At 41.7% G+C, this 26,462-nt stretch overlaps 1 protein-coding gene across 3 annotated transcripts in view; it reads right to left on the reverse strand.

The window, feature by feature from the left end:
- The window catches only part of CRACD (capping protein inhibiting regulator of actin dynamics), a 926,069-nt gene that overhangs the window by 369,599 nt on the left and 530,008 nt on the right, over window positions 1-26,462 (reverse strand). The window contains exon 2 of one of the 3 annotated variants that reach the window (XM_086962618.1): window positions 4,923-5,023. The exons of the other annotated variants lie outside the window; for them this stretch is intronic. The gene's annotated coding sequence lies outside the window, so the exon portion shown is untranslated. The remainder of the gene's footprint in view (window positions 1-4,922; window positions 5,024-26,462) is intronic. 3 annotated transcript variants of the gene reach the window in all.

The raw sequence follows: 26,462 nt of genomic DNA on the forward strand, positions 1-26,462 counted from the left end.
TGTGATGGGTATGCTATAAGGCAGTCCAATTCCTCAGTGCCTTTTAGAGGTTACGTGGGTGGTCTTAATAAACTGGTGCTTGGCCCTACACTTGATTATTTGGGACAAAAAATTGACACAGCAAATTCCATGATAGCTGGAGAAATGGATATATCATACCGCCCAACTGGAAGGTTTTGCAAAATGGGACAAAATTGGCATTAAGAATCTGGAAAACATATGGCAGAGTGAACACTTGCAAACTTTTCAGGACCTATCAGCTCACTTTCACCTGCTTCAAGCCCAATTCAACAAATATCTTCAGCTCTACCACAGCCTTGCTAGTCATCTGACCAGGATAACAAAACTGCTTGAATACAACCCATTTGAAGCCAAGCTTCTTTTGGGTCAAATGGGTAATGGAGCTATTGTCGTGTAGTTCCTACCAATCCGTAGGACCTGCCCATTGTTTGGACAACATAAACTAGGGGCTTGGTGTCAAGACTAATTCCAGCCATCCCCGCAGGATAAGTTGGCCTATAGACCATCTAGCTTACAGTGCCACTGTAAGTCTCCCTAACCTATCAGTGAGTGAATGGTTTCTGGCAACCACTCAACATGACAATCCTGATTTCTCAGGAATTATGGAAACAGTACAGAACCTTTTGCTCAGTCACTCGTGCTCACTTATTCTCAGAGAAATATACAGAGACTACAAAGTGGGACGTTTTCAATAATATTTATTTAATCAACGTTATTCTTGCACAAAATATGTGTGTTGCAATGATTAGTAGACAGAAGCAGATAAGCGTGATTACAAGCACCAAAAGAGTGAATAGTAAATGTATTTCTACCATGGTGCTAAACAATTATGCAGGCATATAAACAAGGCAGTAATCTGGTGTACTCCTACTAAGTGAACCCTACTCAAAGTGTACCTAGAGTGTGTGTAGGTGTAGAGCCAAGAATCCCCCCAAGGGGCGGTCCAACCCCATTACCTGATGGGAGAGTGAAGGATCACGTCTTGGTCTCGAGTTGGACAGCCCTCATGGTATGTCAGACTGCTGTGTGGTTGATTCTCAGCATGCACAGACTCTCAATGCCTGTGAAAGTACCTCCTCTACCAATCTATCCGGATACCTATTATTTCTAATAAAAGGCAGGTTAGATTAGTGATCCAATGTGAATACAAAATCCTAGGCCATCCACAGAATAAGTGACCATAAACGCTAGGACCAGTGGAGAAAAAGAATTGTCGAAAACTAATGTGTATATTAAAAAATATATATATTTAATTAAACATAGATAAAAATCATATAGAGACTCAATAATATAAGTCAAACTATATGATACAGTAAAATAGTGACATATACAATTCTTGAAAAAAATACATCAAACACATTCATTAAAAAACAAATACATCATAGTAACAGTGTGGATCATGACTGATTGTAACAATTACGATTTAGCAAAGGGGGTGGTGATGAACAGAGTGTCTGAGTTAAACAGACCACTCTTACCCAGTCCAAAGATCAGGGCTTGATCCATCACCGTTATTCATCTCACTGCCCCATCCCAGCTCAGAACCTGGCTATATGCAAATCAGTCTGTCCCTGGCCCAGTGCATCATGGGAACAGGGCAGACTAAACTACCATGCCAATTCTTCACCAGAAAGGAGACAAGCTACCGGGGACCGGTTTCTGGCATTTCAGCCTTCTTCGGCCCGGCTTGCTTGAATCCTGATGGAGCAGTGAGAAAGGGACTCATGTCTGAGTATACCCTGCCACACCTATAGTGGCCAAAAACGATTTAGCAAAGGGGGTGGTGATGAACAGAGTGTCTGAGTTAAACAGACCACTCTTACCCAGTCCAAAGATCAGGGCTTGATCCATCACCGTTATTTATCTCACTGCCCCATCCCAGCTCAGAACCTGGCTATATGCAAATCAGTCTGTCCCTGGCCCAGTGCATCATGGGAACAGGGCAGACTAAACTACCAAGCCAATTCTTCACCAGAAAGGAGACAAGCTACCGGGGACCGGTTTCTGGCATTTCAGCCTTCTTCGGCCCGGCTTGCTTGAATCCTGATGGAGCAGTGAGAAAGGGACTCATGTCTGAGTATACCCTGCCACACCTATAGTGGCCAAAAACGATTTAGCAAAGGGGGTGGTGATGAACAGAGTGTCTGAGTTAAACAGACCACTCTTACCCAGTCCAAAGATCAGGGCTTGATCCATCACCGTTATTTATCTCACTGCCCCATCCCAGCTCAGAACCTGGCTATATGCAAATCAGTCTGTACCTGGCCCAGTGCATCATGGGAACAGGGCAGACTAAACTACCAAGCCAATTCTTCACCAGAAAGGAGACAAGCTACCGGGGACCGGTTTCTGGCATTTCAGCCTTCTTCGGCCCGGCTTGCTTGAATCCTGATGGAGCAGTGAGAAAGGGACTCATGTCTGAGTATACCCTGCCACACCTATAGTGGCCAAAAACGATTTAGCAAAGGGGGTGGTGATGAACAGAGTGTCTGAGTTAAACAGACCACTCTTACCCAGTCCAAAGATCAGGGCTTGATCCATCACCGTTATTTATCTCACTGCCCCATCCCAGCTCAGCACCTGGCTATATGCAAATCAGTCTGTCCCTGGCCCAGTGCATCATGGGAACAGGGCAGACTAAACTACCAAGCCAATTCTTCACCAGAAAGGAGACAAGCTACCGGGGACCGGTTTCTGGCATTTCAGCCTTCTTCGGCCCGGCTTGCTTGAATCCTGATGGAGCAGTGAGAAAGGGACTCATGTCTGAGTATACCCTGCCACACCTATAGTGGCCAAAAACGATTTAGCAAAGGGGGTGGTGATGAACAGAGTGTCTGAGTTAAACAGACCACTCTTACCCAGTCCAAAGATCAGGGCTTGATCCATCACCGTTATTTATCTCACTGCCCCATCCCAGCTCAGAACCTGGCTATATGCAAATCAGTCTGTCCCTGGCCCAGTGCATCATGGGAACAGGGCAGACTAAACTACCAAGCCAATTCTTCACCAGAAAGGAGACAAGCTACCGGGGACAGATGTGAGACCCTTGCTCATTGCACCATCAGGATTCAAGCAAACCGGGCCGAAGACGGCTGTAATGCCAGAAACCGGTCCCCAGGAGCTTGTTTCCTTCCCAGTGTAAGAATTGGCTTTTGTAGTTTGGTTTGCCCTGTTCCCATCATGCACTGGGACAGGAACAGACTAATTTGCATACAGCCGGGTTCTGAAACTGGGATGGTGCAGTGAGCTAAAAAACGGTGTTGGATCTAGCCCTGATCTCTTGACTGGGTGAGAGCTTTCTGCTTAATTCAGAGACTCTGTCCCTCACCACCCCTTGTTGTAAATATTTTTGTCCACCCTAAGCGTGGAAGGGTATTCTCAGATGTGAGACCCTTGCTCATTGCACCATCAGGATTCAAGCAAACCGGGCGGAAGACGGCTGTAATGCCAGAAACCGGTCCCCGGGAGCTTGTTTCCTTCCCAGTGTAAGAATTGGCTTTTGTAGTTTGGTTTGCCCTGTTCCCATCATGCACTGGGGCAGGAACAGACTAATTTGCATACAGCCGGGTTCTGAAACTGGGATGGTGCAGTGAGCTAAAAAACGGTGTTGGATCTAGCCCTGATCTCTTGACTGGGTGAGAGCTTTCTGCTTAATTCAGAGACTCTGTCCCTCACCACCCCTTGTTGTAAATATTTTTGTCCACCCTAAGCGTGGAAGGGTATTCTCAGATGTGAGACCCTTGCTCATTGCACCATCAGGATTCAAGCAAACCGGGCCGAAGACGGCTGTAATGCCAGAAACCGGTCCCCGGGAGCTTGTTTCCTTCCCAGTGTAAGAATTGGCTTTTGTAGTTTGGTTTGCCCTGTTCCCATCATGCACTGGGACAGGAACAGACTAATTTGCATACAGCCGGGTTCTGAAACTGGGATGGTGCAGTGAGCTAAAAAACGGTGTTGAATCTAGCCCTGATCTCTTGACTGGGTGAGAGCTTTCTGCTTAATTCAGAGACTCTGTCCCTCACCACCCCTTGTTGTAAATATTTTTGTCCACCCTAAGCGTGGAAGGGTATTCTCAGATGTGAGACCCTTGCTCATTGCACCATCAGGATTCAAGCAAACCGGGCCGAAGACGGCTGTAATGCCAGAAACCGGTCCCCGGGAGCTTGTTTCCTTCCCAGTGTAAGAATTGGCTTTTGTAGTTTGGTTTGCCATGTTCCCATCATGCACTGGGACAGGAACAGACTAATTTGCATACAGCCGGGTTCTGAAACTGGGATGGTGCAGTGAGCTAAAAAACGGTGTTGGATCTAGCGCTGATCTCTTGACTGGGTGAGAGCTTTCTGCTTAATTCAGAGACTCTGTCCCTCACCACCCCTTGTTGTAAATATGATTGTAACAATTATACACAAAAGATTCTAAAATGACAGTTGCAATTATTGAAAAATTATTAAGTGGACTCGACGCGCGTTTCGGCAGTAGAAGAACTGCCTTCTTCAGGAGTCGTTGATGAAACTCTGAAAAGAATATTATAGGAAAGAATGTTATATATAAAACAGTGCATATATTCTTTTACATACTTACTACACATACCTAACTGTATACCTATTTAATTGTTACACAATACAGAATTCGTAACAACTCTTAATCTACCTGCGAGGTCCTGATATAAAAATTAGTCACTTAACGTCATATAATAGACCGATATATGTACAAGGTTAGTGCAGTACTTAGCTAAACAGAAGAACAGTCAGTCATATAGGATTCATTATTGGTATAGGTACAGTTGATTTTCATAGAGAACATTTACAAATAAGTTCTCAATAAGAAACTCATAGTTAAGACTGATCACAAATGATGTATTGTGGTCTCAGTTCTGAGTACAAACATGTGAATTGACTTACATTTGCGATGTTTTATATCATTCCATGCTTTGCAAAGGGATCGATGATAACTTCCTTTAAAAAAAGACCAAAAACACAGGGCCACTTGGTGGGGCTAATACCTAATTTAAACAGAAAATATTATTAAGAACAACTACATAGTTGAAAAGGGAAGAGAACACTTTGAACACAATGAGTTAACTTAAACACTTGCTTAATGCAAACGATGCAGTCTCTAATGGAGAGGATATTAGGATTCATAAAATAAATAAAACTGTAGTTGTCAAAAAAGATATATTTATCGAGTAAGAAATTGCATGTTTCCACTATTTTTGTGACCTAATGTGACTAATCTTGTATTTAAATATACTAATACGGAAAGTGCAAATCACTGGAAGCAAAGGTCATTGTTGGAAACGATGTTTGAAACGAGGTTTGATGTATATGTCACTATTTTACTGTATCATTTTACTGTATCATATAGTTTGACTTATATTATTGAGTCTCTATATGATTTTTATCTATGTTTAATTAAATATATATATTTTTTAATATACACATTAGTTTTCGACAATTCTTTTTCTCCACTGGTCCTAGCGTTTATGGTCACTTATTCTGTGGATGGCCTAGGATTTTGTATTTACATTGGTTCTTACCCTGCCCTAGGAATCTGTGTATTATTGATACCCAGGGGGTCCTTGTTTTCTCTCACCTGTTAGATTAGTGATGTCATGGATATGTAGATAGCATTGATGCCTCGTGGATTAAAATAGGACGCCTTTGGTACCCAGTGCGTAGAGAGGCCTAGTACATGATGTTCAAGGTGTCGTGATAATGTTGTGCGAAGCCGGATGTGTAAACAAAGGAGTTTCCGAGAAACGAATCCAACATTAACGTGTATGTAAATGTGTGCAAAAGTTCACAGTTGAAATTTTATTTTCTAGGGCAATGTAAGAAATAAGCTGCTTCGCAACATTGGCCAAATTGGTAATATAATACTATGTTATGTTATGGCATTTTGTTGAGTGCACATATACCCTGAGGTGTCTTGGTGCAGTATCTCAGACATATCGTACTCTTGTTATTATTGCCACTTATAAATTTAAAATCCTTAAACAGAGGTGGGAGAGTGGGATTGGATAACTTGATGACGTTGATTGATCCAGTTGAACTATTTACATGTAACCTATCTCACACCCTGTTAATTTGGACAAGTGGACATAATTCAGCATCATGTCTGCTTTTTCTGCGCCAATATGGACACAGACTCCTTTCATATAGTCTGGTTATGCCCCAAAGTTGCATGGTTCTGGCATGGATTGAAGGGGTATTGTGGGTGGCCCTCCTGGGAATGTTAGAAGGACCCGGTGGTACCTGGGGAGATTGTATTCTGGATGGAGTGGTCACACAAGTCACCAAAAGAGATATTGCACGCAAGTGGAAGTCCCCAGACCCCACCTACCTTGTCAGAGTGGGGGTGAGGACTGGAATGATGTGCAAAGCAAGAGCAACCAATTTACCAAGTCAGAAGTTGCCCTCAGAAACATTCAAGGATTTGGGGTAAATTGTAATAGATGGAGAATGAGTGATTGTTTGATAAAAAGTCACACATTCAAGGTGTTACAATGCGAATTGAATTAAAATGTCAGAATTATTTGGTTTGCCTTAAATAAAAATTAATAAAGTTAATTTAGCAAAATTTATTTTCCAGGCAATAACTGCTATCAAGGGCCCCAGACAATAATGAATATCAATGGGTGTAGATAGTAAGATGGATGAATATGTGCTCAATACAGTATTACTTTAGTGTCCAAAAACAGTGATGAGCCCTAATGTCCAAAGGTAGTAACAAGCATCATTTGGTCCAGGCAATAATATACAATTGGTTGAAGCAGTAATGACCACTGTTGGCTCCCTTTAAAAATGATCCACAAAGGCCCTTGCATTAATTAACATTTATTGCCATGGGCAATTATGAGTTTCAATGCCTCCAGTCAGTAATAAATAGTAATGGTATCAAGCTATAATGAGCATCAATGACCAAGAGGGTGGGATGCTATCTCCCAAAGGTTTTAACACAAAGAGGAACCAGAAAAATAATTAATTGCTCTGTAGGGTCTTTGCACCCCACAGTGTTAACAGTTGAAAAAAGTATAAATGTTGTTTCTCTTTTTATGGTCTGGTTTGACAGCCCAGCTGTTGCTAGACAACTATGTGAGAATAACCAGTGAAGGGGATTTGACTCCACCCACGTGTTGGGAGCCAGGAGTATATGTTTGGATTGGGCAGAAGTTGAATGCTTCCACAAAATGTGCTTGTCCTCCACACAGCTGTGATCATTTTGTTTATTTTTCCAGCTGCCAGAGCTTAAACTTTCAGGAGCACACACATGGCATTGTAATGATATTAAAATCTCTTAGATAACTGGATATAATGGTGTTTTACTCTGGCAGCAGCATATGTGGAAGAAGGGCAGCTATTAACCAACATGGATTATTAGGTTTGACTTGACCTTGCAACTGTCGCCTGATCTTTTAATGTACACTGATATTATTGTACAGTTCTTTGCTTGCACACAAATACATATCCATTCCCATGCTATCTACTTCTAATGCTTCACATTACCATATAGATTCCCTTTAAAGCCTGAGCTGTTGTCATTGCCAATGCTTGTTTTCTTTTAAATATCATTCGGTTTTCACAAACACCTAGACATATTAAAACCAACAGGAAACACTTTTACAAGTGCAGAATTATAGCACAACTGCAAGAGTGCTTTCGTTTTCCACTCTTAATGCTATTTCCTTTTTTCTAATCTATCTGTGTTTGCAAATATTCGGAAAATACGTTTTTGCATTTCAATTATGTATGTGGAGCTAAAGCCCTGCAGAGAAATTGGCAGTTTTCACTATTGCTACAGTCTACTGCTGATGGCATGCCTTTAAGACTACATTTCAGCCACTTGCCCGTTCTTGACCAAGGGCCAGCAGGGTTAATGGCGCCCTTGCCCCCCACCCTATTTAAGGGATTGAGGATTTCATCTCTCCACAAGCCAGTACGTTCATCCCTGGTCTCGCCTAATAATTGTTTTTAGGTGTTTCCAGTTTCTAATTGCTTTTCCTATGGGATGGTGATGATTTAAATGCATGACTAGCGGACTGAGGGGCGAGTCGGATGGAGAACCAGAGTGGTAGTAGGGGCACCTCATGAAGCATTTGACTGGGGCATCACCAAATTCTGGCAACCCAGTCACCTCTTTGGTAATCCCAACTTTAATGCCTCTCTGTAGTCTGAGTTTTGCCCTAAACCACCCCTTGCAAAGAACGAGTTAATGTGTGGGCTGATCTGAGGCGACTATTCTTAAATGTAGTGTCCTAGACCAAAGGATAATAAACCAAAGTTAGTGTACAAGATTAGTACATGACAAAGCACTCTGCGGTGGGTGTAAATCTAAATGTTGGTGATATAGGGCCAGATGTATCAAGGCTTTTGCGACTCGCAAAGGCTGAAAATCGCAGATTTTCGGCCTTTGCGACTCGCAAACGGCCGTTTTGCGATATTTCACATGTATGAAATAATCGCAATTTATTTAATCGCAATTATTTGCGATTCCTTCTTTTGCATAGCATTTAAGGAATCGCAAATTTTGCGATTCCTTAAATGATATGTATGACACATTTTTGGTGTGCGAATTTGTGTAAAAAATCGCATTTTACCATCAACTTGTAGTTGGTGGTAAATTGCGATTTTTTACAAAAATGCCCTAATTGGCATTTGTAAGGGTGGCATGTGACACTCATACATGCCCATAGGGCATGTATGTGTGCCACATGCACACACATGTAGATTTGAGGGGTGCAGCAGGGTGTCTTTGAGACACCCCTGCACCCTTGAAATAATTCTCAAATTGCGATTAGCAAATTGCGAATTTGCAATTTGAGAATTACTGCACAATCATTCCTATGGGCCTCCTGGCCCATAGAAATGAATGGGAAAATTATTCCTTAATTGCGATTAGCAATTTGCTAATCGCAATTAAGGAATTGTAAGGAATCGCTAAAAAATAGCGAAATTCTACATACATACCATTTTGCACTTCTCAAATAGCGATTCCTTAACAATCGCTATTAGAGAAGTGCAAAATGGTTTCTTGATACATCTGCCCCATAGAAACAGTGTAAATTAATTAACAGCATAAATAAGTAATAGAAGTGTTTTCTGAACCGCATTTTGGGTAAATACTTTTAGACGTGTAAAGTGAGATTTGGCTCAAAGTAATTTCACAGCATTTACAAACCTCACTCTAAGTTCAGAGATAAAAGCAAATGTGTGAACAAAAGGAAATCTACAACACCAGAGCCCTAATACAAAAATATATAATTACATAATAAATAGAAAAGAAGACATGCTTATCTGCAGTGACAATCCAAATATTAGTAGAGATATTGTTATGGGAGCATGTCGGTTAGATTTGCTTGCACTGCAAATGATAAGCAAATAGTGCAAAGTTAAGGGTTATTATGCAAAGTGATAATGCAAGATTATAATGCAAAGCTACCATGTTAAAGGTTATGATGTTAAAGGTGCTCGTTTTGGCATGCGGCAAAGAAAGGAGTGCTTTAAAAACACAGAAGCTTAAGTCTACGATTTCTATAAAATTACTTTTTGTGGGATTCGTAAAACGATCATAGACTTAGCACAGAAATCTAAGAAAAACTATTAATTCCATGCATAAACATAATTCTCCCACTAATTGACAATCAGACAGTTTATGTTTACCAATATGGTGTAAATACACTTTGTCTTCTTTCTTTTTCCTCCACATGAAAAGCATTTTGAACACATGGAGGAATCTTACCTCGTCTACAAATATGGGTGATTTGAGGCTTTTATACTCTGATTTTGAACTCTTACTGCCACATTTTTTACCGCTAAATTCAGGAGCACAAATTGTGTGTCAAAGAACATGAGAAATGTGCGTTAATTCCAATAAAATAGTAACTATAATCATATGCCTTAAGAAAATCTATGATTTTCCACAGTTGTAAGTAGTTTTTGAAGTCAGGAACCCCTAATTTCTTGATTCTATAAAAGAACATTTCGGAATTATGACCCATTGCAGTCAAAAAAGTATAACCTTTCGCCGTACAATGTTTTGTGAAAAAATCCACTGAGAACGCTCCAACATTCCCAAATATTTACTTATTGCTGTGGAATATGAAACAGGTTGTCCACATGCACCTTGGTGGAACACATCTCAGAAAGTGGAGTATTGACAAACCGCGCCTGGTGAACTCTCTCACCTAGTTCTGTTAATCATCTGAATTATTTACATTTGTGCAGTACTTTATTATCTTCTGCTCTTGTGTGAGAGAGTGTAGTGTGGATGTTGCCCTTGTTACACCAACAACTAATGAGGGTGGTTACACATGCAAATTCCTCTGGACTTTGCATCATATGTCAGGCTGTTGGGAGGCAATGGCTCCTTGCTCCCCAGGCTCTGTTTGATTATGTAATTCGCTTGGCTTTCTCTGAGCTCATAATCAAATACTTCATATGTAAAATATCCCATTTCTGCCCTCAACATCGTTCAACGCGATTTGTCTATGGATAATTTCTAGCGCTCCTTCTAAATTATGTGAATTTCTGTTGAGGCCAATCGATTTAACATATTCTACAGTAACGTTTATAGTGAATTCATAAGTCACCCAAAGAATATAAGTTAAACATTTAACATTAGTTAAAACATACCTTGATTATAATTTGTACATTTTATAAGGATTAAGGGATGGCCAATGTACATAAAAAGGATAATATTAGTCCTTTGCTGGGTCCTTGATCTACGGCTGCATGAACACAAAGTGACTAGCAATATGTTTGTACATTTGTGGCTGCTTTAATTGTCATAATAAATGGACAACTGTCCATGTAGAACCCATTTATCAAATCATGATTATCTTCATCACCAGGGGGGAATCTCTTTGTTGGAACTAAAACCCTCACACATCCAGCAAGCTAGGTGTCATGCTTCATCATATGGGTTCTGCTCTGCGCCTTGATCGGACGCTGTTCGTGGGGTAGGTTCAACGGCCAGGACCGTGCGCCGCTGAAGGTACCATACCATAACAGCCGGTCCCACGGGAGCAGACTGCGAGGTACCTTAGGGATTTCTCTGGGGTCGCAAAACTTCAGCAGGACCAAACGGCCTGCACTCCGGTATTACCGACCAAAGAAGGTTGTATTACAAGTTTAAACAATCTTTTCACTGTGTGGTACTATCTACTGAGGTCCTGAGGAATTGCCATCATGGCAAGAAACATGTCGACCTATCTAGAGGGTAGTAGTTAATATGCTCAGATAGTTTGAGGGCATTTATCTCCCCTCCCACCTTTTAATCAAGGGAGTCTACCACGCGAATAAATTAGATTGTGGACTGACCTACCTTTTTTAGCTTCACCTTTTTCACGTCACGACCACACCCCCCGCCCTCTCACACGCATGCACCATATGGCCGGAACAGAAGATATCCGATAAAGAGCCCCGGTTTCGGGAGCCAGTCAGACATTGCAGCGCCAGTCTGACGAGGAGCAGAACCCATATGATGAAGCATGACACCTAGCTTGCTGGGTGTGTGAGGGTTTTAGTTCCAACAAAGGGATTCCCCCCTCTTTCTAATACACGCACTTCTTCACTCTTCCCGGGGAACTTTGTACCCTCTTTGTGTTACTAGTTGGTGGACTTGTACACTGGACCCCGTTAAACATTGTCCTTCTCCAGTCCCTCCTTTGTTCAAATATCTTCATCAGCATACTGATCATAGCGCTTAAAAGGCATACAAGCATCAAAAACGTTCTATGTTTAGTTTGCAAATCACTGCTTTGGAGCCTTAATAATCTTCCAAATGGTGGGAAATCATTGTGCAAAAGTAATGAATGTGATATGTCAGTAAGTTCCACAACCTGGAGGCGTGCAAAACAAAAGGCTTGTACCAAGAGCAGATTTGCTCCGAATTCTGTTTTGTCTAAAAGATTATTTTTGCTATGGTGCAGAGAGCGGGCAATCATATTTTTATGTCAAACAGTATTGTGAATTAATTTTTAGATATTTACTTTAAATATAGAACAAAATACAAAAATAGTGCCACAACTTGTGAAAATTGTGTAAATCAATTTTATATATCTACTTTAAATTGAGAAGAAAATAAAAAAAAATTGTGCCACAGTTTAAATAATTCTGAATTCAAGATTTTATTCCTTTAAATATATTAAATGTAATTCCCACCTACAGTTAAAAAAATCACATTTTCATTATGCATTAAGAATTATTAACAGTGATGTAAAGAATGAAAAGTACTGTCATTATATTTTATTAAAATTATAATCTTACTTTTTTAAATTCTAAAAAGATAAAATTTAAAATATTTCATAATTAAATAATTAATGTTTTTATTTCTGTATATTTTTTAACTTTAAAACATAATTATTTATTTTAACTAATAATGTAATTTAATTTAAGATTTTGTGCTATGGAGTTTTATTTTGAGTCCCTATCGCCATTATATTCTATGGGAGGGTGTTGCAGCATCAGTGGTTGGCCATGTGTGGTGCTGGACTTATTGCTGCTTCTTTTTAGCAGTAATAAGTGCCTTGATCAATGTTTTTAAGAAAAGCTACTGTGCAACATGGCGCTAAAATCAAGAAAACAATTGTGCTAGGACACGGCCAGTGCTGATTGGGCCATAGTTTTTTTTTTTGCTGAGCAATATGTTACTGTTATACGTTTGGTTGTAGGCTGACTGGGGTAGGGTGACCAACCGTCTGTAAATTTCACGGCCTGCCTGTAATTTGGGCCTCCTGTCCATTGTCCGTAAGGGTTTCTTCCACGGACGCCTTTTGTCCGTAATTTCAGACATTGGCGTGAGCTGCCCCCTGCAAGCAGTCTGTAACTCTAACTGCAGGGCCAGCTCACACTCCTGCTGTGATCTGTTGCCTGCAGCAGCCCCTCCCCGACCTGGCACAGACTGCTATCAGGTCCATTATCATTCTGTATGTTGGCCTAATTATCACATACAGAATGATAATGGGCCTCTCTGCCCAGTGATAGCATTTGGGATCTGGTGTTTTTTTTCAGTGGGGGAGAGGGGGCATGCAAGATCTGAGAAGCCTTCAGCTTTGATCTTTTTCTTCACTTTTTATTTTTGAATATACAACGCAGGTGTGTTTCACTCGCATACACAACAGATGCAGTGAGTGCAAGGTTCTCGCAACCTAAAATAAACTTATTTTGACGTGCTTGTGTTGGTCCTCTATTTACTTATGCACTATTTTGCGACTTCCTCTGATGTGTATGCAAAACATACCTTTTGTCCCGAATTTTCGTCCTGAATTCTGACCTTCTGTCCTGAATTTTGACCCTTTGTCCTAAATTTTTGCACTCACTGTCCTGAATTTGCACCCATGCCAGTTGGTCACCCTAGACTGGGGAATGAGTCTTAGTCAAGCAGCATCCACTATCCTAGTCAGAGTAAGAAGTAGGCAAACCTTAAATTAACCTGTGCTAACCCTCTGTGGCTCAAAGCAGTCAGGCTTAACTTTGAGGCAATGCATAAAGTATTTGTGCAACACTTCAAACAGTAAAACAGTGAAAACACTACACCAAATGTTTCCACACCAGGTTAGAAAACTACAGCTTAAATTAATAAATAAACAAGACCAAAATGACAAAAATCCAATACGTAGAACTTGAGTTATGAATTTTTAAAGAGTAAATAATAAAATAGCACTAGAAGCAGGCACCCAGTGAGCCACGCTGAACAAAAGTAACATGAACGTTAAAGATGTGGAGTGCATGCAAAGCAATGCGTCAGTGTCAATCCACACAGTGGTGGTGATGCGCCCATCTGATGTCCAAAGCAGCTGCGATGCTACGGCTCCGATGAGGGAAGACCTGAGATGCAGAGATTCAGCGCTGCCATTGAGTATGCTGTCAACAGGTATGTGAAGGCCTTGCGTGGGGAAGAGTGTCTCACAGTGGTGGCTCCAAAGGTGACACAACGGGCCGGTACCCGCAGCAGAGGTTATGCACTATTTCTGGTCCACACACCATAAGTGATGCGCTGGTTCTGATCCACACACCAGAAGTGATGTACCAGTTCTGATCCACGCAGCAGGGGCAATGTGCTGGTTTTGATCCAGGTAATGGGGGCGATGATCCGGTTCGACAGAGGATGCATGGGTTTTGCGGGAGCAGGAGGCCAGTCAGCTAGCCCCTGGAGTCACTTTGGGTTTAAGTGTTGCAGGTCCAGTCCTTCGCACCCAGGTAGAGGAACTGCAGGCAGCAGGCCAGCACAGCAGAGCAGGATTCCAGCAAAGCAGAAGTCCACAAGAGTGGCAGTTCTTCAGGAGCACAAACTTCCTTCTGCCTGACAGTCTTCACATGTCCAGAAGTGCACTGAAGTGGCGGTGCCTGAGGTCCTGTACCTTTACCCAGTTGTGCCTAGGAAGTGGGGGGGGGGGGGACTTGAAAGCCAGGTCTTTGAATTACTCAGTGGTCGTCCCTTCCTGCCCTGGCTTCAGAATCACACAGGGGTTATGCAACCCTGTGTTTGGACACAGCCAATTCAGGCGTAAGTAAGGCTGGTTCCAGGTTCTCCCTCCCACCGTGCCAGGTTGGCCCAGCAAGTCACACCTAAGCTCCCATTGTGCGTGGCTGTCTAGGGGAATACACAAAGCCCAGCTGTCACCATTTCCAGACATGAATCATAGACAGGCAGCAGGCGCCAAATGGCTAAAGTAAAAAAATGCTAACTTTTTGAAAGTGGGATTTTTAGAATTGCCATTTAAAATAAAACTTCACCATAAGTTTGGATTTTTCATTGTTATTTCAGAGACACCAAACTTGAAAGGTCTATCTCTTCACAATTGGGAATTACACTTATAAAATATTAAAAGTTAATCCCAATGTTATCCTATGGGAGAGATAAGCGTTGCAGCTGTGAAGGTAAAACTTAACAGTACATGTCCTGTCTTTTAAATACATTGAACTCTGCTCCCTGGGTGGTCCAAGGCATACCTTAGGGGGGATTTATGTGCAGAAAAGGGATGGTTTGGGCCTAGCAAGAGGTTTATCTTGCCAGGTCGAAATGGCAGTGTAAACTGCAGACACAGGCTCTGCAATGGCAGGCCTAAGCCATGGTTCGAAGGCTACTTCATGGGTGTCAAATGCTGCAGGCCCACTAGCAGCATTTTGTTTACAGGCCCTGGGCACATGTAGTGCACTTTTTCTAGGGATTTATAAGAAAATGAAATATTACCAGGTCTAGCACTGGTTAGCAGTGGCAAAGTGCGCATAGCCCTAAAGCTAGCTAAAGCCAAGCCAGAAAAGTGGAGGAGGAACACAAAATCTTGGGGGTAAGAGCACCCTAAGGCTGTCAGATCTAGAGTTAAAAGAATGGAAGAGAGGAGAAGCAACATGGCTGGGGGAGGGAGCAGCAATATCTGACAGTAGGACGAGTGGGGTATAGGGAAAACAAAATGAGGGTAGTGCAGGGGAGGAAGTATGAAGTACCATATGGGGGCAGGGTGAGTGGGAGGGGTGAGAAGAAATTGTAGCTCAATCATAGCGAGCAGCAAATGGGCACTAATTAAGTTGAATCAATCTGTGCTTGGTCCGTGCTCAAAGAAAGGAATGGAAATGATGCCTAATCTGCACTGGCCAATTAGGAAGCTGCAAAGAAGTGTGACACTGAATCCATAGGTGATCTTCGTGCACTTTATATTTAACAAATGTTTTTCGCACCTGGAGCACATGCAGCACATTCACTTTTGCAGGCTTGACTTAAAAATGGTCACTTGTGCTTCATTGTGTAGGCACATACATGCTGTGGTCATCTTGGAATGGTGAAAATATCAGTGCTGCTAATAGGCCCTAACATAATTTATTTCTTTTTTAATGTAAAGCTCAGGAAAAGGTGTGGAAGTATGAGGGTAGTGGTGCTAGAGCAATCAATGGTGAAGTGAGTATCCTGGCTGCAGTGTTCAGCTCCTGCACCTTACCAGTAAAAAAATTACTTAAAAACACACACAATACAAGAAGGACGTGGTGTAAGGAGCAAAGGATGGGAAAGTGAGTGACAAAGCATCATCCTGCGGCTGCCTGACCCTTGCGGACAAAAAAGGTAATTAAAAACACAATTGGAACATGGGCAGCAGGAGCAATGGATGGGAAAATGAATGTCCTAGCATCAGTGTATGACTGATGGGCCCTTGCACATGAAAGCCAGAAAAAAAAGGTAACAATGAAGCAGGGAATGTGGGGGGATGGAGGAGCAATGGACAAGTACCATGGAGTTTGGGGAGGGATATTTGCTTTCCTAAAGCCCACTCTTTTATTGTAGACAATAGACACTTGACAAAAGATAGCTAAAGATATATCAATGCAAGATATAAAAGGATATCAGCCATGCCATCCAAATGGTTCCATTTTGTATAGGATTTAGTTGAAAATGTTGAAGAGATTTTTATATATGTAGGAGGGTCTTGTCAGCCTGCTAATCAAAGGGGCTAGAGGGAGTATTGACCAACATGTTAAAAAGTACCATATGAAAGGCTGTTTACTAAAGGTAAAGCTCACAATTAACACTGTTAAAATGGATGAAAAAGGGGTTCAATCAGTTGGTGGTAAATTTGAGTGATAACAGTGCAGGCTAAAAGTGGTAAAACATAAGATCCTCATGGTCGTGGCACTCATTTCTATTTAGAAAAACGAGTATAAAATTGGTGTGAAATGTAAAATGGATCAAGGTAATCACTGCAATAGCAAAAGGTCTTATGTAGCAAAATTACATGGTTTCCACGAATCCAGCAAATGAAGACGGGAAAGATTCACTGTGGCTGCAATGTCCAAAATAGTTTGGTAGACTGATGCCTGTGTAGTGTAGTTGCTGGGTGAAATGCCTGCTGCTAAACCTGCCATCCTAGGTGTGTATTCCTCCACATTTGTTACCTACACTGATTTTTGCTGAACTCGTTTTTATTGGCATTAGGGTGCACTTTCCCCTGCTAGCCAGTAGTAAAATGCTTTTGCTTACTCGTCTAAACATGGTTAAATTGGCATACACCCAATTGGCACATTTAATTTACTTATAAGTGTAACTTACATGCTATAAATGGGCTGAAGCACAAATTGTGCTACTTACTAAAGTAGCACTGTAAAACATGGTTCAGACCCACCACTGCAGCATGTATTGCAGTTTTGAACTACCATTTGGACATGGCAAAATAAACCCTTTGCCAGGCCCAAGCCTTACTTTTTATCTAGTAGTCACCCCTAAGGCAGGCACTAAAGGTTCAAAGAGCACGATGTGTGGTATTTAATAATTAGGACATGCGTACATACGTTTTACATGCCCTGCCAGTGAAAAACTTCTAAAGTCGTTGTTCACCATTGCAAGGCTATCTCTCCTATAGGGTGCCAAACAGAGGGGAAGGACAATAACTTACAAGAACTAGTTTTGTGGAGAGGGCAGGAACTTTTCCCACACAAAAGCTGATGTCAGGCATAAAAGAGGGAACTTCAGAACCTCTCATCAGAATTCTCCTGGACCTGTTGAAAATTCTAAAGAGGGACTGCCCTGCTGTCTAATGATGGAAGATTGGACCTGCTTGCCCTGAACCCAGGCTTTCCAGAACTAACTCCAAGGGTCAGTTGGCTTACCTCCAATTTGAGCTACAGGGACACAAAAAGCTTCCATGGGTCTCCCTTCCTTCGTTCTGCAGGCAAGCAGAATGGAGGATTGCCACCGGTTCCTGCTACTTATCCGCTTGACTTGAAATTTGTTTCTGAACATTGTCAACTTGACCAGTCTAAAGTGAGGAGTGTTAATTGAAGAACACTCAATATCGGTCCCCTCTGGAGACCATCAGAAATTTGATTTCCTGCTCCGCTGATGGTTCAAGGAGCAACATGCTCCCCGCCTTGGAATTTGACCGAAGTGTAGTTTCTAAGAATTATTAAGCACAAGGGTCTTTTGTTACACTATCTCATAGTATTGAAGATGGTCTGAAGGATTCACACCGAGAAGACCGAAACATCGACTGTATCTTCCTAATCCTTGTTCTCAAGAGATATTTTAAGTGTATTGGTAGATTGACTTTTGCAACACAGCACTTAATTTATATATTTTTTGGATTGCTTGTTTTTTTGACATTTGAAATATAGGTGTCTACAATGAACTGCCTTGTTTAAATGTCTATCTGAGATTGATCTTTCATTATACACGTACCCTTCTTTTAAATGATTCATAATAAGAAAATATATCTTTTTTGATTATACGATATTCCTGTGTCCTTTTATCATTCCTGTTTATTAAATATCTTCAGAAGCATGATTGGTTAACAGCTTCAAAATGAAATGGAGATTTAAGATCAATTATAATTGAATTTTTTGTTGATCTACAGTTAGAAATAATTAGTGACGTGAATACAGTGGTGGCAATATACATGGCACAATCAATTATCTCTGATGATGTGCACTCACCTTCCAACAATACTTTTTTTGCTTCACCCTTGATGACGTCTGGAACCTTGTCCAAATACAGGGTAATATTGGACTACATTTGCCGATTGTATTGTCCAAGTAGAGAAAGGATTTTGCTGCTCTCACCGTATGCGTGACATGGCTGAAAAACGCTTACCGGTGTTATTGAGGTGCTACTCTCCTTGTCTGGAGGCACTGATAGGGTGTGGAGGAGTTTCTAGATCTCCTCTCACCACCTGGGAAATAACAGAGTCTGTTTTGGGGTGATCGTCAGGCAGGCTAGTGCATCCTCTTGGGTCTTGCATTTTTTATTGAGATGTGGCCATACTGCTGTGACTGAGGCAGGATTATGCATAACCTTTAAGCACTTATCCCAAATGTAATCATTAACGGGCACAGACCTAACAGTCTTTTGAAAAAGTTACCTTGAAATCATAAAGGAAACCGTAATTTTGTTTTGCAGGCATAGGTAACTCAAAACGTGTTGCTGCTCTTTCTAAAAGATTGCGGAAATCTCCTCTGTCTTCCGGACTAGAATACACTGGGAGCGGCGAGGGAGATGATGTGTCGGCAATACATAGTCATCCCACTCATCATGGTACTTACAGAGTCCACCTTCTTCTCTTTCCACCTCAGATGAGTCCTGTAGTTGCGCTAATTGTGGATAAAGGACAACTGATGGAAGCAGAGGTAATGGTTTCAGATGTGGAGGAGTTGGTGGCTGCAGAGACACTAAAGCTGCTGTAGCTGAAATGTGTTGAGAAGAATGGGAAGCCAGACAGCATGAATTGTAAGTCTGACACCAATGATGATGGAACACATTCCATGTCTTCTTGATATTGTTGAGGGTGTGGGTAGTGCTCCTGAGGGACATGATAATCTGGCTCATAGTAGTCACCCTCATCAGAGTCGTCTTCTTGGTATTTGACATGAAGCTCTGAGGGGCAAGGTGAAGCACCAAAGAGGCCATCATCTTCAGAGTATTCATCGTCTAAGAGATGGAAAGGCAGCAGCGAAGGCACCTTACTTGGTGATGTATGAGCTGTGTGAGTATTTTTTGGCTTACTCTGTTTAAATATAATTTGTCAATGATGATAGCGAGAGTGATGGCTCGTCGTCGAGGGAGCAGTCATCAGTGGGGGAAGCATTGTCGAAGGTAGTTTCATCATCGTCGAGAACATCGATGAAAAGGTAACCGTATTGTCGACAATAGAGGGGTACAACTGGTCAAAAATGAGGTCGTTGACAAGGAAGATGCCACTGTCTACACTGTGATTCTATTGGCGGTAGATGCCATTCATGCTGCAGTAACAGCCTTCGTTGTTGATGGCATCGTCAATGATGATTTACTCATCGACTGAGATGCTGGTGATGAGCCATCAATCGGTGGAGCAGAAGAAGGCTTTTTGAATGTGTGTTTCACCTGAGGTAGAGGTGTTGCGGGCTCAGCAATCGATTTTTGATGCTTCGTCGAGGAAGAACTTGACGTATTTTTTCCCTTTCACCCTGGGGGAATGTCACTTTTATTAGGTGTCTTGGATGGGGTGCTGTGTTTATGAGATACCGGAGAGGCTTTTTTGGATTTTTTTTTTCTAACTCTCTTGGGAGGCGTTTTAGAGGAGGAGATGGGTGAAGTGTCACTCTCCCCATCAGAGACTGTATTTTCTCTGTATCTTGAGCTTTTCTCTCTGTATCTTGAGCTTTTGCAGTCATAGAATGACTCATCCCTCATGGTCCTTCAAAGTTTTAGGAGAAAACGTGCGACATACCTTGCATACTCTTGTGAGCAGGATAAAGACAATATATGCAATCCTATAAGGGTCATCAATGTGTAGCCTCTTCTTTCTGCAAGTACACAGGGTCTTAGGAGCCCCTTCTTAGGTGTCTCTGACATATTAAAAAGTCAGTTTGAGACACCCAAATAACAGATAGTCTTAGAATATAGCCATAAATTTGGATGAGAAATGTCTGTTGAAAAATCTTCTGAAAAGTTCTGACAAGAAAAGCTGACCCCTCCCATACAAAACAGAGTTAGGGGCTTAAATAAAAAAAAACACATAGGAAATAATGTTAAATTAAATTATTTAAAATACTTATAAATATGGATATGTAGAATTTAATTTTGAAAATAGAACATATTTTAAAATGTTATTATAAAATGATGTAATAACCTTTTTTCTATACATCACTTTTAATTTTGTTGATGCGTAATGAGAAAAGTATGAGAAGGGAATTTATATTTTAATTTAAACTTCAGAAAAATACTTTTTATTTTATTTATTATATTTACATGAATACGATGTGTGCGACTCATTCTTTCCCACAAGGAGAGGTTTGTGCAATTACATTAACATATATTTAACTCAAAATTGAGTAAGTAGTGTTGTAGCATTTTTATTTAATATTTTAAATAAATAGATAACATTAATTTAAAAATGTTTTACTATGCAAACTGTTTTTTTTAAATTTAATTTAGTTTTTAACATTTACCCTATGTTTTACCATGCAAAGATCTCCACCAAGACTGTGGAGTCTCCCTATGATAAAGTATAGGTTGCTATTTTCCCAAAGCATTAGTGAACACACTGTACTCTTTGCAATACAGAAACGCAGCTCAAAGAGTAAATGAACAATTTATTTTCTTAAATTTGTTCAGTGGGAAAAAAACCTGGTCAAAACGCCTTCCCTTACACCGCCACAACATTGGTGTTGGCCACTACCCTTCCCACCCAGGAAGAGGGGTTACTCCAAACCTTTTCCTGGAGTAAATATTTTAACCCTGTGCAAGGCGGGTAAGGTTGGGTAGGAGATTGTGAATGCCCTCAAACGAATGTTGTTTCCTCCTGCATGTGGGGCATCGCTAAATGTTAAGGACTGGATTCAACTAATTAAACTCGTCCAGACCTTGATGAATAGAGCTTCAATCCCGTTCCATTCACAAGATTTGATTACTGAAAACATGTCGCCCATCATTCCGGCAGTCAATTGTTACTGTGACCTTCCACAGGAAATCCTCTTTAGTATGGTTGGATTCAAGATAATGAATTACCAATAAAGCAGTCTGTGTTTTGGACTTGATGCACCTCCAATGTTTCAGTACACCTGCTTTGACGTGCTGTGTCAATTGGCCTACATAAATTAAGTGGCAACGACACCAGATTACTAAGACATTTTTACTGTTTCAATTTGTGTGCCTTGTGGTAGTGTGATGCCATGGTTAAAGACGTTAGTATCGGACAGCAACTAAGCCAATCCGCATTGGCCAAGGGTCCAGTTCTGGAGGGAAGGCAAGCAATTACAAGATGGCTTCTAATATTCTTTGGTCTCATACTGTAAACCTGGTTTTGTATAGGTTTGTGGAATCTGCAGACAACAAATGCCTTTTTTCCAGGATGTTCTGTATTTTGTTGCTCTATGTGCAGAACATAGACACACAGATGAGTTTGTCACTATGTACATATGGTCTAAAAACGGCTTTAGCCATCTCCTTGGTCGCATGCTTTCAAAAACGCCTAATAAAAATACAAACATCCCTATAGGTGATGTGGATCAGCCCTCTACATCCATTAGCCTGCTCAACTGTCATTCACATTTTGCATCTGTCTACCACATCAAGCAGCATGGGCCATCAGGAGCGTTGTTTTAACTGGTGCAGCAAGTGCTGTTGCACTGGAGTCCATGAGTGTGAGTGCCCCACAGCATCCCAATTATATCTGTCTTCTCATAACCAAATGGAGGTCGGGGATAATTTACCTTATTTGCATTAGAGCCTTTTACACCCTTACTGCACCACTGGAGGCAAAGGGTCAGATGACCTCAGCCATTGGCTGCTGTGCACTGTGAATCTTAGGGTCGGATGTACGACCCTTTTTTGCGGCCGCAAACGGGTGAGCCTCCTGTTTGCGACTGCAAAAAATGGTAATGGCATGTACAAATGCTATTTTGCTAGTCCCTGACTCCCAAAATAGCATTTGCGAATTCCGCTATTAGCAAGTCACCATGTCATGTACAATTGTTTTGCAACCGCATTTGCCGCAGCAAAACACTCGCAGTTTACCACCTACTTCAAGTAGGTGGTAAACCATTCGCAAACGAGAAGGGATCCCCAGTGGACCCCTTCCCATTTGTGAGTATGTGAGAAAATATTGTTATGCGCAGGCAGTGGTCCCTAGGACCACTGCCTGCCCTTAAAAAACATGAAACTGAAAAGTTTCATTTTTCTTTTTTAAATGCAGCCCGTTTTACTTTAAGGAGAATGGGCTGCATTACATTTATTTTTAAAAAGACTGCTTTATTTAAAAGCAGTTCCAGACATGGTGGTCTGCTGACCCCAGCATGCCACCATCCCTGTGAGTGCTAGGCATTCTGAACGGGGTCGCAAATTTCATCTGTCTCATTAATATTCACGAGGCATGCAATATGCTACCTCATTTCAAATCGCAAACAGCGTCTGAGACACTGTTATACATCCCAATTTGCGAGTCGCAAATGTGACGCAGGTTGAGGATCGCAAATTGGTGAGTCATACATCAGGCGCTTAGTATTTTGTCTGAACACATGTGCACATCCACCTACAAAGAAGCTCACTTCAGTGCCATTGCTGACGGGCTACTAATTTATGTTGACACTGCTTTCTTCTTTCTGTTCTTTATCTTATTTTCCTGCTTTGTGCTCCAAAACTAAAAATGATTTTGTAAACTAGTTATGTACACTTACCTAAAAGGAAGAACCTCTACTTTTCTTTTTAACATTATATCTGATGGATATTTTTTAAATGTAACATTTTATTGCAAACAAATGGACCCCGCATGTAGGTGATGCCACGTTTTCTTTTGATATACAATTCAAAAAACAGTGAAGCATTTGGGGAGAGAGATGTTAGTTTAATCACACCCTCGTCAAAGCACATATATGACAAACAATTTTCTCCAAATGTTTACACGTTATATACACAATGTGCCCAGAAGAAAAGGGGAAGGTGGGGTAGGTAAGTGGTTTTGTGAGGAATGGGGTTGGTGGTAAGTGTTTTTAAAGATCCAGAGAGGTCACACAATGCATTGTTGACATCACAAGGTGTATTAATTCCGCTCTTTTTAAGAACAATGTAGCACCTAGGCCATACAATAGAACACAGTATTAATAGTCTGTTGCTCATGGATAGGTCATGTTGTAATAGTCGACGTTTCGACCCCCAATGTGCGTAGGTTGAATTCCACCTTACTGTGGGGTCTTCCTCAGGACTGGGATGTGTGGGTGAGATGAGGGGTAGGGCACCAATGAGCTGCCACACTTGTGGCCCCGAATCAAGAGGAAAATGTGTGGGCCAGACAGGCTCCTTTTAGAGGAGAGCGGGGTAATACACAAGTGTGGCAGCTCATTGGTGCCCTACCCTCATTCTACATTGAAGGTACTGCACGCCCCTCTTCCTTTCATTAGCGACAACTTAAAAGTCCCGGTAGTCAATGCCTTGATACTCTTAAGAATCAATTACAATAATGCTGTTTTCCTTTTAACCCCAAAATACTTAGGGCCTTATTATGCGTACATGATAGGACCGCCATACTTGCGTTTGAGGGCCGACTACCGTCACACTGCGGGCCCGCCTGCAGTATTAGGTGTGTGGCGTTCGGACCGCCACAGGAACGCTGCGTCTGCTGGGGATCCAGGATCTCACGGTGTCATGCCGCTGTTAGGAGCATAATGTGCTGGTGGTGCGACTGCGGCACTACAGAGCATATTAGGAGCTGTCTGTCCACGGCCCATATCATGGCAGTGAGCCTGCCATGAAATGGGTGGCGGGGAGGCAACGGCCCCCTGCCACTCCTCGGGGTGCGTGCAGGGGCACATTTTGCCTCCCCCTGGAATTTCACCCATGTTCCAGTACTGTGTGGCATGCACGACAGGGTGCATGCCACACCGTGCCGGAATGTGCTGCAGGTGCACTCACTGTGGCGCTCTGCATGTTAGGCTCTCCTATGAGCCTAACATGCATTTTTATTTGATACCCGTGGGTATCAAATAAACTTTATAGATTGCCTAATCCTTACACTTGTAGTTAGTAGTATCAGACTGGCATTTAAATTATCCAGTTCCACATTCACATTTATATCTGTGATAACTAAGACAAGGACGCCTGGGGGAAAAATAAAGCAAGAACGTGTGAGAGTAAATGCATTGCTTGGTACTGACATAGCAGAAGAACTAATGCATTCAATTTAATCTTCATAACATATGTTCTTTTCTTCTTGTATCTTTTTTGAAGGCCTGACTGTCCACGAAAAGTTTAAAATCAGGAGCTACTATTTCAACAAAGTCTGGGTTGGACTCTTGGTGGATCCAAGCGTCTTTAAGAAATGTCAGCTTTTAGTCAGTGTCAAACAAGTAGAATCACTCTTATGCTGAACAGCCAATCTTGCATTATCAGGTATCTCTGGCACTGGGTGGCAGCTTAATTTGCAACAAAGGTTGGCTTATTGTGAGGAAAGTGAGGAAGGAGCTGAAGTGTGCTTGTGCTGAAAAGGCTGTTCTGTTCTACGGTGTCAACAATATTGGATTTATAAGAATATGGATTATCAACTAGGGAGGAGAACAATGCATATCCTCCCACAAAGTTCAGAAGCATTTCACCCAAGTGAAGGGTGACAGTGTTTTTTAATTAGGAGTCCTGGACTAATCCCTGGTAGGTGTGGCTCAAAGTGTAAGGCTTATAACTGACAACATGTGTGTAAAGTATTGGGATGGCACCAAATCAAAGCCAAAGTCAAACTGGTCTAGTAAAAACACACAAAACGTAATTAATGAATTAAAAACCATCTAAACAACAAAGAATGGTACAGGGAATCAGGAATTTAGCATTTTGTTTAACAAATAAGAAACATATAGGAAACAATGCAGGTCAAAATTAAATATAGAAGGGGTGTTTATCAAAAGTTTCCACTGAAGGCCACTCACAGGCTGGGAGGGTGTGGCAGAGTCAGTTACCTTGCAGACTGGAGCACACTTTCAGGAGCTCTCCTGGGAGAAGCAGGCATGGGTTGATTGGTAAAACAGACATATCTTCTCTCTGCTTAGCAGCCAAAGGACCGTTTCCAACTACATGAAAATGTGCACATGGTCTTCTAGAACATTCCTACAACTATTTGTGTTTATTGAGCTCTTGTGATGGGGCTCCAGTCACACATCCAAGGGAAAGTAGGCTTTTCTACTCCTAATTCTTTGTAGGGCCACAGATAAAGTCCTGGGGTTTGGGACCATCTAGGAAAATGACCCAGCCACAATTTTTTATATTTATTAAAAGTTTGATTTTAAGGTAAAATTGGATTTTGTTTTAAATATTTTGGGAAAGTAACAGCCATAAAGTTAAGTTTTCCCTTCCTGAACCTCCTGAAGGCTAATCTGTATTAGTTTTCCAGCAGTTGCCCAGTCATCGCTTGGCTTAACTGAGGTGTGAACACTGCTCTCTAGAGCAGAGACACTTGTTTGGGCATGGGGTGGTGATTTTTCCCCTTGCAGGAAGAGCAATTAGTGTGGACCCAGGAACTTCATTAATATGTATAGGGCTCACCCTTTCACAAGTAAATGTAAGGTGAGACCTGGAGAAGACAAACTTGTGTTCCCACTGTCAGCTTGGATTCAACACCAGAACCAGTTTGAGTGACCAAGAGGTCCGTGGCCACAGTTCTGGGTAGGCACACAGGCTCTGGACCAGGGAGGAAGGGCTCCTCCATTTTGTATTTCTGGAGTAAGGTGCACTGTGAGATTGCTTATAGTGGGGCAAACAGGAACTGCTGTAAAATTGAGTAGGGGTGCCCCTGAGAACTTTTACCCCAGTAGGAGTTGCCCGGTGTCAACCCCCACTCACTAGCTAGTGCCTACCATAAATGTAGCACCCCAAGGAACCCCCCTCAGAACAGTTTCTGGACCGGTGGAGGAACAGAAGAAGAACAGCATGTGCTGTTTCAGACCTGTGAGGAGACCTGAAGGGATGGACCTGCACCCACTTATATCCTGAACAAATAAGTAGAC

The sequence above is a fragment of the Lissotriton vulgaris genome, chromosome 3_1, assembly GCF_964263255.1.
Source record: "Lissotriton vulgaris chromosome 3_1, aLisVul1.2, whole genome shotgun sequence".
NCBI lineage: Eukaryota > Metazoa > Chordata > Amphibia > Caudata > Salamandridae > Lissotriton > Lissotriton vulgaris.